This window comes from Panicum virgatum, chromosome 3N (assembly GCF_016808335.1).
Source record: "Panicum virgatum strain AP13 chromosome 3N, P.virgatum_v5, whole genome shotgun sequence".
Lineage (NCBI taxonomy): Eukaryota > Viridiplantae > Streptophyta > Magnoliopsida > Poales > Poaceae > Panicum > Panicum virgatum.
In genome coordinates this window covers 36,974,336-36,992,086 of record NC_053147.1, presented here as the reverse complement: position 1 = coordinate 36,992,086, position 17,751 = coordinate 36,974,336, and the positions used below count along the sequence as shown (strand labels likewise).

Here is a 17,751-nt window from a genome sequence, read left to right as displayed (position 1 = left end):
TAGAAAACGGGCCATCGGTCCAGACCAAAAGTACCACCTGCAATTGCACCCGGTACTAATGCGAGCATCAGTACTGGGTGCAACGGCAGCTGGTACTTTTGATTTAAACCAAGTGTCCAGGGGAGCCTTTGGCACTGGGTCGTGGCACAACCCGGTGCCAATGATTAAGAATTGGCACCGGTTTGTACCATAACCCGAGACTAATAAAAGAGACACTTTTTAGTTCTGGGTGATAGCACGCACCGGTACTAAATGTTAAGATTTAGCACCGGTGTAAAAACCCACCCAGTACCAATGTTATATTGTCTCGCGTCTGGATATTTCTATGTCCTCGCTGTCCCTCTCGTCTCTCTACCCCTCTCATTTCTCTAGCTCTCCTCTCTTTCTACTAATCCTCTCGAGACGCCGTGCACAGATGAGCTCCAGGAACCGCTCCGCCCTGCCGCGGCGCCGTTGCTTCGGACGCCGCGGAGGCTGCGCCGGCGGCCGCTGAAGGCCTCGTGGGAGAAGCAGGCGGGGTGGTGTCGGTGCGGAGGCTCGCGGCCGGGGTGTGGCGGCTGCGCCCGCCCGAGGCGGTGCCCGGGGCCGTGGCCGGATCCGCCGAGAGGAGGGTCCGCATTGGTGTCGAGGTACGTGTGCGCGCACGGTGCGCTTCTCTGCATCTGGTTTCCAGTTTGGTTCGTCCCGTCATGCTGTTGGCGACTTGGGATGGAGCAAGCCGGAGGTGCCGAGCTCGTGCTCTATGAGCTCATGCTGTTTTTCTCTCCAAGGCTCCAACGTCTCTCTCCGGAGGCGCGGATCCGGTGCCTGCTGGCCGTTGGCCACGCTCGCGCGTCTCTGGTCGCCATGGCATGCGCTACCGGCCGCTGGTGTCCCGTCGTCCGCAAGGCCCCCCCTGCTCCAAGAAGAAGAGAGAAGGAGAGGACGCCCCAGGAGCAGAGCCCCCTTGCACAGCAGTAAGACACAGAGGAGGAAGCCAGCAAGGAGAAGCAAGGAAGAAGAAAGAGGAGAAGTGGAGCAGCTCGCTCGCAATCGATTGTATTGAATGTATGTGGGATTGAAATTTTTCTTTCTTTTTGAAATTTTTTTGAAATAGAGATGCATGTGGAATTGTATTGAATGTATCAATCTTGTAATCTATTCTTTGAATGATTTGTGAGATTTATGGAATTTGTATCGGTCGATTTAATATTTTGTGGTTGATTCTTGGAATAATTATTGGCACTAGAACGGGAGAGGATACAGGGAACGGGAGAGATGCTAGCGAACGGCATGGCAGTGCTTTGGCACCGGTTGGAATTCCAACCGGTACCAAAGGTGGCTTTACGTACCGGGTGATTTATCCGGTGTCAAAGTCAGATCCTATTGGTCTCACTTTAGGGGCACCGGTTGGAAAACCGGTACCTAAGCGTGTTTCCAACCGGTGCTAATAGCTCTTTTTCTAGTAGTGTATGCACTTTGACATGGAACTAAATTTGATGGGTTTGAATAATGTTTTGATCACATTTGAAAGCTTCAAAGTTTGAAGAAAACAACAATTCAGCAAAGATTGATGAAATTCTGCTGTCTGAAAACAGTGATAAATGGCTGAGTTTGAAGGTGAATAAAATGACATTTTATGTAGCAACTTTGGATGACAAGTACAAAAAAATGGTTTGTACTAAGGTTTGCGCTTATTGTGTAATAAATCTCATCTTGTTTTTCTGATCTACATTCAACGTCTGTGTGTAATATCTGATACTCCCATGCAAACGATCTTGTACGCATATCTGAGATATGGTTGTTGGTGGTTGAATCGGGTGAAACCCGACGAACTACCAGATTTGTTTCGTCTTAAGAGCGTTGGCTAGATTATTTTTGTAAAATAGTGATCGTATACTATTAAATCGGGATAAATTGGACGGTTCCGCCACACTGCCTGTGTCCAGTCGCCTCCGGGCCTCCCTGAAACCCCCAAGCCATCCCCACCCAGGTGGACCCGGTCCACGGTAGACCCAAGTGAGAACCGCCCTGGTCTACAACCCGTATGCACCCAGTCCATGAAACAGTAAAGGAATATTCAGAGAATATTCTCGGGTGTCTCTTTTTCCAGAATTATCCCCAAATGCAAACTTTAAACCTCCATATCTCCTTCGTTTCAACTCCAAATCCGGTGATCTTTTCACCTAAATTCATCTAAATCGAAGCCCTATCGAGTGGACTCAGTTTCATAATTTTTGGATTTTATTTGAATTTCGTTTGAATTTCGAATTTAAATTTGATTTATCCGATGTTTTACTAACTCGACGATTAATTACGATTAGACAACGATCGAGCACCTGGTGAGAAACGTGAAGATCCGGACTACGAGGAAGGACAGGAAGACGAATCGGTAGCAGGCAAGTCCTAATACCCCTTGGTCATATTGATCCCGTTTTATCACCACGACTCAGTCGAGCCGTTTTATAAAATTATATATATGCATGCTTTGAAACTATTTTCGCTGCCTGTTCTAGTTATGACCTTGCTTGATTTGCCTTGCCTTGATAATTGAATTACCCTGACTTTGAAACCCTAGGTTACCCGGCTCAATTAATATTTAATTGACCGGATGATTCCTTGATTAGTAATTTACGCTTAGGTCCTTTCTCTTTGGAGAAATCTTGTGTTGGGTACACACATACTTAATTGCACCCTTTTTAAAAGCAAATGCGCGTCTTGGTGGTGTGCGTGAGTAAAACTTGGGTGGGATGGTGATAATAACTGGGTGGGGTGAAAACTATTTGGGAAAAGTCAGTTTTTCAACCCTGAACTATCACGATAGTCCGATTTTGGCCCTTGAACTACGAAAACGGATATCCTACACCTCCAACTAATAAAACCGTTTGAAAAGCAACCCTGACTCAGCAAAAGGCGGTTTTGCTACAGTAAAATTTCCGAATTTCTGGAATTTCACACCTCTCTCAATTAAATAATAAAGAAAGCATAGTTAATATTGTCTAAAAATCATGATATTTTTTTGAGAGGTAGATCAAAAGACAAGGAATCTATTTTGGCTAGATGTGCTACAATAGACATAAAGGAATTTGAATTATAAAATTTTAAATATAGGTAGAATTCAAAATTCCTTGAATTTTTAGGTTAGCTAAACCTATGATAAAAATGCATTAAAAATATGATAATTCATAATTTTTTATTTAGTTTAGTTAGGTACTTTTTATTGGCCCAAGTTCTATAGAAAATTCATAAATTAAAATTTGAGGAATCAAATTTGAGCATTGCGAAGGAATTCAAAAACTTTCATAAAAACTTGGGCCAATAAAAAATATCTTATTAAACTAAATAAAAAATTATGAATTATCATATTTTTATTTCATTTTTTATCAAAGGTTTAGCTAACCCAAAAATTCAAGAAATTTTAAATTCTACCCATTTTTTAAATTTTATAATTCAAATTTCATTATGTTTAATGTATCACATCTAGCCAAAATAAATTCCTTGTCTTTTTATCTACCTCCCAAAAAAATATCATAATTTTTAGACAATATTAACTTTGCTTTCTTTCTTATTTAATTGAGAGGTGTGAAATTCCAGAAAGTCGAAAATGTTACTGTAGCAAAACCGCCCTCAAAACAGCTTGCTACAGTGCTTGAGACGGTGATTCGGACGGTTTTGCCAGTTTGAGGGCCTATGTTACCCGATTTCGTAGTATGAGGTTGAAAAACAGACTTCTTGACTAGTTTGATGTTGTAAAATAGACTTATTCCAAACTATTTTGACAGGAGCGAGTAGGAGTTCCATGGTGATGGGATTGCCTGTGAGTAGGTTCGCCTGTGTGGGGTCCTACACGGATACACTCGCCTCGGTCCCAAAAACCGATTCATGGTGACATCCAACCTAGCGATACTCGTACAACCACACGCCATAAATGGGAAAGGCCTGGTTCTCTTTTCCACCGACTTAGTTATACTCTCCCGGAGGCCGGTGGTGCCAGCGGGAATCCAGGAGCAGACCCGGGAAAGTGAGTATTGTGGTCTGGCCATAAAATAAAGTTGGAATACTTGATATGCATGCAATACTTGTTGAAAGTCATGGCCCTTGGGTAGAGTCCCCGTGGGTGGATATCAGCTATGTTTGGTTGGGAATGGGCCTTGTTAGGTGCGCTCCATCGGTCCGCGGTCAAGGACGCGCTCTGGTCGTGTCCCAACGTTAAATTTTCTGGTGTGAGTATTCCTTGGCGTGTGTGTAGGGCTAATGCCCTGGTTAGAAATGCCGGCTGTGAGCGGTGAGCTGGTTGCCTGCCAGCACAAAATAAAATTTGGGAATTGGCGGGATTGATGTGTTCTCCCCCAAGGCCAACAACTTAAAACTGGACAAAAATCTTATTTTAGAAAATGGTTTTCAACTATGTTTTTATAAATAAACGCCTGCATAAAAATCAAGCTTTTCAGCAAAATAAAACCCAAGCCCTTCCTTGATTATACCCCTATGCATGGTTCCCCCCTTTGTGGTGGTATTAGGGCTTGCAGAGTATGTTTGTACTCACATATTTCCTCTATTTTTTTAGATGAAGCTCCTGAGTACAACTGGTTCAACCTGAAGGACGTCGAATAAGGCGTGTAGGGCTACGTCTGAACTCCAAGTTGCCTGTGGCATGGGTACTAACTACGTCTTTTCCGCTGTGGTTCTCTCTGGTGTTTTCTTGGTGTTCCATTGCGTGTGTAGGCCTGTTGGCCATTCTCTGTAACAGTCCAATGTTGTAAGACTCTCTATAGATTAATAAAGTGTGACGTTGTATGGTTTCTGTTGCCATTATGTGAAATTGTACGTATCAGCTACTGATCCAGAAACTGATACGATAATACACAATGGACCCGAAATTCGGGGCGTGACACCCTCCACGGGCAGTGCGAGCAACTGCGCGGGCTGCCCCGACGTGGATACTGATGGGTGGCACTATGTGTGCGCCCCGTGCGGCGTCCGGCTCCACCCGGGGTGCCTGCTCGGCGACTGCGGCGGCGAGGACAAGGAGACCCTTCTGTGCATCCGGGGCTCGTGGCCGTGAGGAATGCGTTGACGACGATGTACGTGCTCGTGACCTGCCCGCTTTCTGCTACTTGTTGATGCAAGTCGCAGTGCTAGCTTAGCTGATGAATCACTAGATGGTGTCCAATTGATGTATCCCCAGATGGCTCGTGCCATGAACTATGGAACAGGCTTGCTCATTAACTCGAATCCCCCGTTAACGAAGCATTGGCATTGCGATTGTTCTCTTGCACTGTAAGATTTCAACACGATTGATGCAGCTTGACACGGACACACTACTGTCCATGGTCGTGCTGTCGTGTCACTACGTTCGCGCGTGTCCCCATGTGCCGAGCGAGCCGCGTGTTGTTGAAGGCGGCAGGTCACTGGTGTTGGAAGAGATGGAGGAACGGAACGTCCGCCGGGTCGCGCATGGCGACATTGCGAGCACCGGGGTGACGGGACACGCTTCACGCTTGGGGGTGGAAGAGTTGCCCGATGGCCGCAGAGGAGCGGAAACGTCCACGGCAGCCCGCGCCACCGCCGTCCGCTCGTGGGCGCGGCCACATAAGCCGCGCGCAGGCTTCGCCGGCGGGAGCATCTATGGGCGACCGAGGGCCGTGAGCCGATATCACGGACCCCGGGAAAGCGGCAGGACCGGTGCATTTGATGGCGAGAGAGCGCGGGACGCATGGCGCCGAGGTTACAGGAGTTCACCGGCGGCTCCACAGCCTCGCCGGCAGCAATGTCGCCACCCAAAATATTTTCGGAAAGCCCCCTGGTTTGGATCGCGACGAATGATCGCGATCTAAATACTTTCAAAAAGCCCCCTAAAATTTTCAAAGAGCCCCCTCGTTTGGATCACGCCGAATGATCGCAACCAAATATTTTCAAAAAGCCCCCTAAAATATTCAAAGAGCCCCTAATTTGGATCGCGGTCATTAATCGCGATCCAAATATTTACTGAAAGCCCCCTAAAATCTACAAATAACACTATTTTGGATTACAAATTTACAATCCCCCTGTTTGGAGGGCTGGCGGCTCTTCTCTCCTCCCTTCAGCCCGCCGGCCAACGCCACCGTCCTCTACTCCTTCCCGCCTTCTGTACCCCATGGTTCCAAAGCCCCAGCAAGCCATTCCCAGTGGCCCAGCCGTCCACTCCTCCGCTTGAGCTCACTGTGCGGCCGGGCATGGCGCCATGGTCCCTAGCGAGCGCGCCTCCGTATCCACGGGGACCGCAGCGGTCTGAGCCTGTGCGGCTGTGCCTGCCGCAGCCGCGACTGTGGCGGCCGCTGGTTGCTCTGCCATGAGAGGCGAGCCCCAAGCTTTTGCAGCTTGCGAAGAACAGATGCACAGAGATTTTGTTGGTTGCGACGCAAGAGGTACCTTTTGATTCCTCCGATTCTTCGTCATGCACGCACCTACCAAGAATTGAATTTCGTCACAATGCATCCGCATATGCTACTCATTGATGCCCCAATCTTGGATGATGTCAGATAAGACAGATACATTCTCGCAAAAAAAAGGAAAAAAAGACAGATACAAATAAATTACTCTAGTTCTATGCCTTTTCTTATTTTTGATTCAGAGCACCCGGCTCAGCTTACTAGGAAATTTGACTTTACTGAAGTGCAATACTCGAAGCAGCATCAGCTAGCAGCAACCCTATCCTTCAATTTAGGGATCGAGATAGCACAAGTGTGAACCAGATGCTAGGTATCTGGGTCGTTTTCATCCTTCAAAATAGTGCAAAACCAGATGCTGGGGATCTGGAAGTGCTCCTGCTATTGTATCAGCACGTTAGAGGCTGCACGACAAATTTGATTTAGGTAATTAACCATGAGGTTTCTCTTTTATTTTTTGAGGTAATGCAATCCACACAGAAGTTTCGAAACAAGTCTGGAAGAAAAGGTCTTGCAGTTTAAGCAGTCAAGGAGCCATACTACTACTGGTCCAGCTGTGGTGTTTTCGGGTCAAATTTAAATAACTTTTGAAAGTGATATGATTTTATTCTGCTTTGAAGAAGCTCTCATTGATCAAACCTGGTTTATTTTAGTGGACTAACCCAAATGTTTGCCTCATGCACATGTAACTATTTAGCCTAAATGTTGAGCTGACACGAACTAGGATAGCAATATAGAGTAAGAAAGTGATTATTTGCTTCTAATCTGAAATAAGTGAGGTACTGATGTGGCCACCAACCCTATGTTGCATCGAGGGTAACTTTTGCACCCAATCCACTCGTTTGGACCTAAAACTCATGTTTGGTGGGTTTTCAACCGTTTTCGTTGCCGTCGGGGCACCGGTGCGAAAGTGGGTACGTTAGGCCCATTTTGGCCACTTTTGCACCGAAAAACTCACCGTTCAATTATTCGCAACTTTTGCACCCAATCCACTCATTTGGACCTAAACTCACGTTTGGTAGGTTTTCGGCCGTTTTTGTTGCCGCGGTTGCGCCGGTGCGAAAGTGGGCCCGCCAGGCCCATTTTGGCTACTTTTGCACCGAAAAATCCACCGTCGAATTTTTCGCAACGTTTGCACCCTATCCACTCATTTGGACCTAAAATTCATGTTTGGTGGGTTTTCGGCCGTTTTCATTGCCGTGGTTGCGCCGGTGCGAATGTGGGCCCGCTAGGCCCATTTTGGCCACTTTTGCACCGAAAAATTCACCGTCGAATTTCTCGCAACTTTTGCACCCAATCCATTCATTTGGTCCTAAAACTCAAGTTTGCTGAGTTTTCGGCTGTTTTTGTTGCCGTGGTTGCGCCGGTGCGAAAGTGGGCCTGCCAGGCCCATTTTGGCCATTTTTGCAGCGAAAAACTCACCGTCGAATTTTTTGCAACTTTAGCACCTAATCCACTCATTTGGACCTAAAACTCATATTTGGTGGGCTTTCGGCCGTTTTCATTGCCATCGGGGCACCGGTGAGAAAGTGGGCCCGCCAGGCCCATTTTGGTCACTTTTGCACCAAAAAACTCACCATCGAATTTTTCGCAACATTTGTACCCAATCCACTCATTTGAACCTAAAACTCGTGTTTGGTGGGTTTTCGGCCTATTTTCGTTGCGCAACCGGTGCAAAAGTGGGCCCGCCAGGCCCATTTTGGCCACTTTTGCATCAAAAAACCGACCGTTAAATTTTTCGCAACTTTAGCAGCCAATCCACTCATTTGGACCTAAAACTCATGTTTGTTGCATTTTCGGTCGTTTTCGTTGCCGTGGTTGCGCCGGTGCGAAAGTGGGCCCGCTAGGCCTATTTTTGCCACTTTTGCACCGAAAAACACACCATCGAATTTTTCACAATTTTTGCACCCAATGCACTCATTTGGACCTAAAACTCATGTTTGGTGGGGTTTCGGCCGTTTTCGTTGCCGTGGTTGCGCCGGTGCGAATGTGGGCTCGCCATGCCATTTTGGCCACTTTTGCACCGAAAAACCCATTGTCGAATTTTTCGCAACTTTTGCACACAATCCACTCATTTGGACCTAGAACTCATGTTTGGTGGGTTTTCAGCCGTTTTCGTTGCCGTGGTTGCGCAGGTGCGAAAAGTGGGCCCGCCAGGCCCATTTTGGCCACTTTCGCACCGAAAAACCCACCATCCAATTTTTCACAACTTTTGCACCCAATCCACTGATTTGGATCTAAAACTCATGTTTGGTGGGTTTTCGGCCGTTTTCGTTGCCGTCGAGGCACTGGTGTGAAAGTGGGTCCGCCAGGCCCATTTTCGCCACTTTTGCACCGAAAAATCCACCATCGAATTTTTCGCAACTTTTGCACCGAATCCTCTCATTTGGACCTAAAACTCATGTTTGGAGGGTTTTTGGCTGTTTTCGTTGCCGTCGGGGCGCGGTTGGGAAAGTGGGCCCGCCAGGCCCATTTTGGCCACTTTCGCACCAAAAACCCGTCGTTGAATTTTTCGCAACTTTTGCACCCAATCCACTCATTTGGACCTAAAACTCATGTTAGGTGGGTTTTCGGTAGTTTTTGTTGCCGTCGGGGCACCAGTGCGAAAGTGGGCCCGCAGGCCCATTTTGGCCACTCTTGCCCCAAAAAACCTACCGTCGAATTTTTCTCAACTGTTGCACCCAATCCACTCATTTGGACCTAAAACTCATGTTTGATGGGCTTTCGGCCATTTTCGTTGCCATGGTTGCGCCGGTGCGAAAGTGGGCCCGCTAGGACGATTTTTACCACTTTAGCAACGAAAAATCCACCATCGAATTTTTTGTAACTTTTGCACCTAATCCACTCATTTGGACCTAAAACTCATGTTTGATGGGTTTTCGGCTGTTTTTGTAGCCATGGTTGCGCCGGTGCGAAAGAGGGCCCGCCAGGCCCATTTTTGCCACTTTTGCACCGAAAAATCCACCATTGAATTTTTCGCAACTTTTGCACCAAATCCACTCATTTGGACCTAAAACTCATGTTTTGTGGGTTTTCGGCCGTTTTTGTTGTTGTGGTTGCGCCGGTGCGAATGTGGGCCCGCTACCGAAAAAGTCATCGTCGAATTTTGCGCAACTTTTGCACCCAATCCACTCATTTGGACCTAAAATTCATGTTTGGTGGATTTTGGGCTGTTTTAGTTGCCTTGGTTGCGCCGGTGCGAAAGTGGGCCCACCGGGCCCATTTTGGCCACTTTTGCACCGATAAATCCACCGTCGAATTTTTTCGCAACTTTTGCACCAAATCCACTCATTTGGACCTAAAACTCAGGTTTTGTGGGGTTTCGGCCGTTTTCGTTGCTGTGGTTTCGCCGGTGCGAATGTGGGCCCGCTACCGAAAAATCCACCATCGAATTTTTCGTAACTTTTGTACCTAATCCACTCATTTGGACTTAAAACTCATGTTTGATGGGTTTTCGTCCGTTTTGGTAGCCATGGTTGTGCCGGTGCGAAAGCTGGCCCGCCAGGCCCATTTTTGCCACTTTTGCACCGAAAAATCCACCGTCGATTTTTTCGCAACTTTAGCACCAAATCCACTCATTTGGACCTAAAACTCATGTTTTGTGGGTTTTCGGCTATTTTTGTTGCTGTGGTAGCGCCGGTGCGAATGTGGGCCCGCTACCGAAAAAGTCATCGTCGAATTTTGCGCAACTTTTGCACCCAATCCACTCATTTGGACCTAAAATTCATGTTTGGTGGATTTTGGGCTGTTTTAGTTGCCTAGGTTGCGCCGGTGCGAAAGTGGGCCCACTGGGCCCATTTTTGCCACTTTTGCACCGAGAAATCCACCGTCAAATTTTTCGCAACTTTTGCACCAAATCCACTCAATTTGAGCTAAAACTCATGTTTTGTGGGTTTTCGGTCATTTTCGTAGCTGTGGTTGCGCCGGTGCGAATGTGGGCCCGCTACCGAAAAAGCCATCGTCGAATTTTTCGCAACTTTAGCACCCAATCCCTCATTTGGACCTAAAATTCATGTTTGGTGGGTTTTCGACCGTTTTAGTTGCCTTGGTTGCACCGGTGCGAAAGTGGGCCCGCCGGGCCCATTTTGGCCAATTTTGCACCGAAAAACCCACCGTCGAATTTTTCGCAACTTTTGCACCCAATCCACTCATTTGGACCTAAAACTCATGTTTGGTGGCTTTTCTGCCGTTTTCGTTGATGTGGTTGCGCCAGTGCGTAAGTGGGCCCGCCAGGCCCATTTTTGCCACTTTTGTACCGAAAAACCCACCATTTAATTTTTCGCAACTTTTGCACCCAATCCACTCATTTGGACCTAAAACTCATGTTTGGTGGGTTTTCGGCCATTTTCGTTGTCGTGGTTGCGCTGGTGCGAAAGTGGGCCTGCCAGGCCCATTTTTGCCACTTTTCCACCGAAATCCCACCAAACATGAGTTTTAGATCCAAATGAGTGCATTGGGTGCAAAAGTTGCGAAAAATTAGACGGGTTTTTCTGAACTCATAATTTGTGTGAAGATCTTTTGATTTTCGGCGCATGAATTCGAATGGTTCAAAATTGCAATTTGCAGAATAAATTTCAAAATTGAGTTCTTCATGTTTTAATCTAACAGCCTACCAAGTTTCACCAACTTTGGAATTTGTTTGCTAATTTTTGCTAGCATCCAAAGTCTTCCCAAGAGTCTTTTATTCCAACACTCAGCTAGCCTCCCTTTTTCTTTCACTTACAGCCCGACCCCACTTGGCTTTCAGCCAATCCTTGAGCCGCTAGCAGAGCCGAGTTGCTAGCCGAGCTGGGCTGCTATCCGAGCCAGCCACCAAGCCACTCCTCTCTCTCCCTGACCCATGGGACCTGCCCGTCAGTGGCCTGCTTTCCTCTCCTGGACCCCTGTGTCGAGCCATCAGCCAAGCCGCAAGCTGAGCTGGAGCCGAGAACCAAGCCGAGTCGAGTCACCAGCCAGGCCCACCAGTCATCCCCTAGCTGCCGACGCGCGGCATGGAGCTTTCCAGACTAGCCTCGTCGTCCGACCGCCCGTCCCCGGCGCGAAGACTCCGCGGTCGCCATCGCCACGCGCCGACCCTGCTCGATCCCCGGAGCTGGCCCTGCCTTGCCATGCCCTGCTCTCGCCGCGCGTTGCCACATGAAGCTGCGCCGCCCAGCCTTACCTTCGCCTCTCGCCGGACGTTGCCTGCCCATGCGCCGCAGCAGCCGGCCCCGCCTCGCCTGCTTGCTACGAATGCGCCCACGCATCACCGTTCGCTGGCCAAGCTGGCTCCTCGCCTGCGTCATCTGTCCTCGGCTCCTCCGTTGCCGCCCTATAAAGCCGAAGGAAGTCAGTGTCCCCGCTCTCCCTTTGGCCTCACCACTCTCGCCCTCGCCTCACCCGCCTGCCTTTCCTCGCCGCGCGCATCCCTGCACGCCACGCGTGCGGACTAGGCCCCCATTGGCAGCAGGAAGCCGGGCTCCGCTCTTCCTCCAAATATTCCCCAACCGGACCACCACTCGTCGATTTGCTCCCCAGGAAGCTGGCCTACGAGCTCCTCCGCCGATTCCCCGCTGCGCCGCACCCTGGGACCTTACGCGCGGCCGCCATCCAGAGCCGCCCGCCATGGCTAGCCTCGAAGCTCCCACATCCGCCCCCTTTTCGATTCTGGCCAACTCTACCCGCCAAACTTCAATTCCTTTTACCTAAAGCTTCATCTCGAGGCCTGCTACGAGTACCACTCACCGGCTGGCTGAGTCCCATGCCAAGGAGGCCGCGCGCCGGTGACCAAGCACCGCCCCAGACCGTTGTCCGACCCTGCTCCAGTGAGCCCCCTCCCAAACCCCGAACCGGAGGCCACAAAATATCAAAATGGAATCCTCTCGTCGTGCTGATCACGGTGCTCCCCTTTGTTTTTGACTTTCGCAGCTCGTTTGATGGGGAATGCGCTTCGCTGCTGTGGGCATGCCGCCGTCGCGCCGACAGCCACGTTGCAGCTCCTCTCCAGCGAGCTCCGGTCGCTGTCCGACCCAAGTTATTCAGGTCACAGTGTGCGCCTCGACTCCACGAACACGCTGGTATATCGTTTGCTCACTGTAGATGCCCCAATCACCAGGAACGCCTATGCCAATGAGTTGAGCAAAAGAGACGAAGACTCAGAACAGAAGAGTCAAGCAGACAAAAACGAGTCTGAAAGCACATCTCACAGAATGCTGACTCGAGACAGTCTAGAGTGCCACTCGGATATCCCAATCGGTCGGTCAAACTGAAAAAGAATGCAACTCAGCAACTCCGACTGACTCAAGAGACCAACTCTGACAGAAAAGCAGAGTAGCGAAACAACTCGGACAGACTTGCAAGAGGTAACTCGGCACAAAAAAATGACTCAGTTTAACAACTCGGACAAACTCCGCCTCACTCAGACAACAGGGTTACCGAGACAGAGTCACTGGGCCGACTCGAAAATGCATGTCCTGACACTCCCCCTTGAAGGAAGTAACTGCAAACACACAGAGACAAGAAATCTATTTGTGACTCTCCTTGACTATCTCTCCCCCTTGTTAAAAAGTGTTTGTGACTGTCTCACTCCCTTGTTGACAACTGCACTCAGCAAACTAACATCTCTCTAGTTGCAACTCCCCCTCAGAATATGCTTGATTTTACAAGAGTGGAGCAAAAACAAGAGCCTTGAGACTATAGCAATTTAGAATAAAAAAATGCTCAAAGTGGTATAATTCTATCTTTGCAATGAAAAATGCTTGAATAAGCACATGCTAGAACTGATCATTTGTGTATACTTGTTAAGATGAAGCATAGTGAACAATTTTAAGCAATTTTTTTAAAACAAAAAGAGTTCACCACCTAGATAGCATTCAACGTATGCAAGTAAAGCATCAATACAGTGCCAACAAGAATATAGAAGATATACTACAACAAGCAAAGGATATCAATTAAAAGCTAACAGAAGGATTGGATGTATCAGAGCTTTAATTGACACCAAATTAGAATGTATCAGAGTTTTTACACAGAATTTTAGGCACAGCTGTTGACTGCGAGAGGCTGTAAGCACTGTCAAGTCCAACTTTTCAACCAAGTGCAGCTTAAGCAAAGTAATCAGGAGCTGAACAACATGGTTTTGATCATCCACTACATTGCTCAAGTTCAACTCAAGGTGCAAGTGAAAGGCAGTCTCGTGATGTGGTGACAAGTGCAAACTGATCTCAATCTTTCTTTTCTTTCAAATTTTAGCAAGGTTTAGCTCAAAAGTATATCAACTAAGACACTGAATGATTCAAAGCATGTTCATAGCAATCTGATATACAATCATTAGCAACAGCATTTCAATTCGGCCTACACATACTATAAGCCAATCTCAGCAGTGAACATTTTTCATAATGTATCAAGTATTAATCATGTTCAGAAAGTCTGAAAACAAGCTTATCTTATCAAGATATATCAATATGAGCAGAGTAAGCATGAGCAGACTTAAGAAATTTACCATGAACATACAACTTGGAGTATAATTTTACTCTTTGGAGTATAATTTTACTCTAAAGAACTATACAACAGAGGCTCAAAATGTTGTATCTTACAAGATGAGATGGAATGCAATATGATATAAAAGTTAAAACAACCTAAGGTACCAAGCCGAGTCAAAAAGCAAAACTGGTGTACACAGAAAATACACGACGGACTCAAAATGAAAAACAAACACCCAGCTCTTCTCATAGGCGAGCAAAAGCAGCTTGATCAAGTGGTTTGGTTAAGATATCTGTAAGTTGGTTGTGTGGGTCTACATGCTGTAGACCAAGGTTTCCTTTTTCACAATGATCATGCAGGAAATGAATCCAGAGAATCCAGAGATTAAGAAGGGGATGTTGTTGGACACTTTGGAGGAGTTGCAGTTTTTTCTGAAGGATTAATCGATGAGGCACCATAGGCCGTTCTATGACTCACTTTGACAACAAGAAGAGGTACACCGTTCTTTGCAAGCAAGGGTGTTTGTGGGGTATCTGGGCTTGGCTAGATAGGCACAATAGGAGGTGGATCCTCTAAACCCACAAAGGTACATGTCACACCCTGAAATTTTTGAATTTCAGGATGTGATTGAAATTAAAAATAAAACAATAATTTTCTCATAATTTTAAAATTTTCCCAACATTTTTTTTCTTCACAAGGAACTTAGTGTAAAAGAAAATATAACGGTTGCTTTTCAAAATTAAATAAGGTCTTTTTGTTTGGGTTGCATTCATGCTGCAGTGCATTGTTTATTTGTTTGGATTTCAATTTGAATTTGAATTCCTTGAATTCGAATTTTAATTGAATGTGTTTGTTTCTTCTCAAGAAAATGGAAAACCTTTTCTCTTTCCCCTACACGTTTTCAGCCCACACCTTCCCTTTTCTTTTTCCTTCCCCGGCTCAACCGGCAGCCCGACCCGCTCCGCCTCCCTCTCTCTCCCCTCCACTGCCGCGCGAGGCCCGCATGTCAGGGTCATCCCCTTCCTCGTGCGCGGGCAGGACTCTGCCGAGTCCGCCTCGACCTCGCGTCGCCCGCACCGTCTCGGCGTGGCCCGCACGCCATGGGCATCGGCCCAGCCTATAAAAGGCGCCTCCCGTGCCCCCTTGACCTCCATCGACGCCGCCGCCTTTTTCCGCTCGCCCAAACCCTAGCCCGAGCCACAGCCACGCCATTGTTGAGCTTGGAGCTCGGAGTCGCCGCCGCACCGCTGTTTTGTCGCTCCCCTCACGAATTCGAGCCCGCCTGGAGTTTCGCGTTGAGGTGGGGATTCTCTTCGACCCGTTCTCTCCCTCTCTCTCGCTCTGCTCCGCCCGGAGATGCTCGACGAAGCGCCGCGCCGCTGCGCCCGCTCTCCGCCATGTCTGCGCCATGCGCAAGCCCCGTCGTTGCGTTCACCACATCGCGCGCATGCTCCCCGTCCAAGCCGTGCGTCAAATCCTAGCCGGACGGCCGTTTTTGGCCTGCGCCGGCAAAGCGCCGCTTCCCCGACCTCGCCGCCGGCGCTCTGCGCCACCGCTAGCGCCGCCCGCCTCGTCCTAGCCGTCCGATCGAGATCAGGTGGCCCAGATTAGATTCAACTCAAGTCAAACCTAACCCTTACCGGCTCACAAGAAGAAGAAATGCAATCATCGGCTGAATCTCTTGTGATACCAGAAGATGTTAAAGCTAAACTCCAAGCGATACTGTCTTTCTTAAATCAAGACATCGGCCAGCAGGTCCAAGATGTTGAGCCGATCCGTGTTATCCTGAAAACTCTGGGAGGTCAACTTTCGGAGCTGATCGTAGAGGCACTGATCCCCGCAGCTTTCATCGAGAGCTATTGGGTGCAAGTCCTTAGAGCTCAGAAACGTCTTACCGATCGTCTTCAGCATAAGCAAATCATCAAGCAAAGAGATGATCTCAAAGGCCTTGTAGACTCAACCCGTGATCAGATTGACTTACTAAACCAGTCTCTGGCCAATCTGGAGAAAACAAAAGGCGAATAGGTGGCCAAACGCGACTTCCTCCTCCAAGAGCTCAACCGAGTCATTCAAGAGATTGCCGACATAGATAATGACATGTGTCAAATCCCATCGGCAATTGAGAAGCTTAATGGAGAGAAACAGGAGCGAGCCCACCAATCCTACCAGCTTCACAAGAGCCTTCAACCGATTTCTGGCTCAGCCGATGATGACAATAGAGAGATTCAAGAAGCCGATGAAATCCTCTTGCGTGCGATAAATGTAATCCAAAACTCCCTTGGGTTACTGCAATAGGTTTCAGATATACACTTGAATTGTGATGTAAACATCCTGGCTCTTCTGTGATGCAAACTGCGATGTGAACAATATTTTGCTGTATATATTCATCATGCAAGCAATCGACTTTCCAAAACAATTGATTCTCCCTTGTATGAATTTTCTTATCGCCCTAAGGTCGATGCATATCGCATCGGCCATGTAGCAACCGATGTAACTAAAGCACAAACGGCTTTCCAACAATCTCCATTATACATTTTTTGCACTAAAGGCGATACTTTTTATATCGGCTATAACTTACAACCCAACCGATGTAATCATCTATCGGCTATGCATCTACCCATATACTAGGGTAGTATCTCTTCAAATATTTTCCATTAAGGGCTTTAGAAAATTCTTCCCCTTCAAGTGTTTCCAAAATATATGCATTACCAGATCTTGTACGGCCCCTCCCAAGTCAGCGACCATTTACCGAATTTTGAATCCTTAGACCCTATCGGCAGAATCAATTTTCACACCAGATCTCCTTGGGTAAAAGCCTTGACCTTGACCTTCTTATAGTACCATCTAGCCACTCTAGCTTTATTTTCCTCGACATTTGTAAGAGCATTCAACCGATGATTGGCTAAATCTTCCAACCCATCTTTCATTAATGCCGAATACTCATCGGTCGTCTGTTGGTCTTGAAATGTCACACGCCTAGAGCCTGTTTTCCATTCCCAAGGAAGGACAACTTCATGCCCATACACCAACTGATAAGGAGACACCTTAGTAGCACCATGACAAGCCATCCAGTACGCCCACAAAGCTTCATTAAGCGTAGTGTGCCAGCGCCTTAGCTGTTCATCAATCTTCCTCTTAATCAAATTGATAATTCCTTTGTTAGATGCCTCTACTTGACCATTAGCTTAAGCATAATACAGAGAAGAATTCAACAATTTAATCCCCATACAGGCGGCAAATTCTTCAAATTCCCCAGATGTGAACATAGTCCCCTGATCAGTCGTAATAGTTTGAGGAATACCAAACCGATAAACAATATGCTCCTTAACAAACTCCACCATATCTCTGGACGTCACATTCTTTAAAGGAACTGCTTCAACCCATTTTGTGAAATAATCTGTTGCCACTAATATGAACTTATGATTTTTACTAGATGGTGGATATATCTGGCCGATCAAGTCAATTCTCCATCCTCTGAACGGCCATGGTTTGATTATAGGATTCATAGCCGACGCCGGAGCCCTCTACACATTACCAAATTTCTGGCACTCTTGGCAACCTTTGTAATATGCAAAACAATCCTCTAGCATCGTCGGCCAAAAATATCCATTCCTTCTAATCATCCACTTCATCTTGAAAGCCGATTGATGAGACCCGCAAACGCCTTCATGTATTTCATCCATCAGAACTTTGGACTCCTCTTTACCAAGACATCTAAGCAATATCCCATCAATCGTTCGATAATACAACTCTCCCTCAAGCAATACATATTTGATTGCCTGAAACCGAACTTTCCGATCCACTCTCCTGGTCGGATCTCTCAAGTAATCGGTTATCTCCTTCCTCCTATCATCGGCCACCAACTCTAGAGTCAGCACGCTCTCCA

The 17,751-nt window shown here is 47.4% G+C and overlaps 1 long non-coding RNA gene across 1 annotated transcript; it reads left to right on the top strand.

The window, feature by feature from the left end:
• Window positions 1-564: 564 nt before the first annotated feature.
• Window positions 565-1,191, top strand: LOC120668144. Its single transcript, XR_005672256.1, has 2 exons — window positions 565-629; window positions 771-1,191. It is a non-coding gene; the product is annotated as an uncharacterized LOC120668144 (long non-coding RNA).
• The last annotated feature ends 16,560 nt before the right edge of the window (window positions 1,192-17,751 follow it).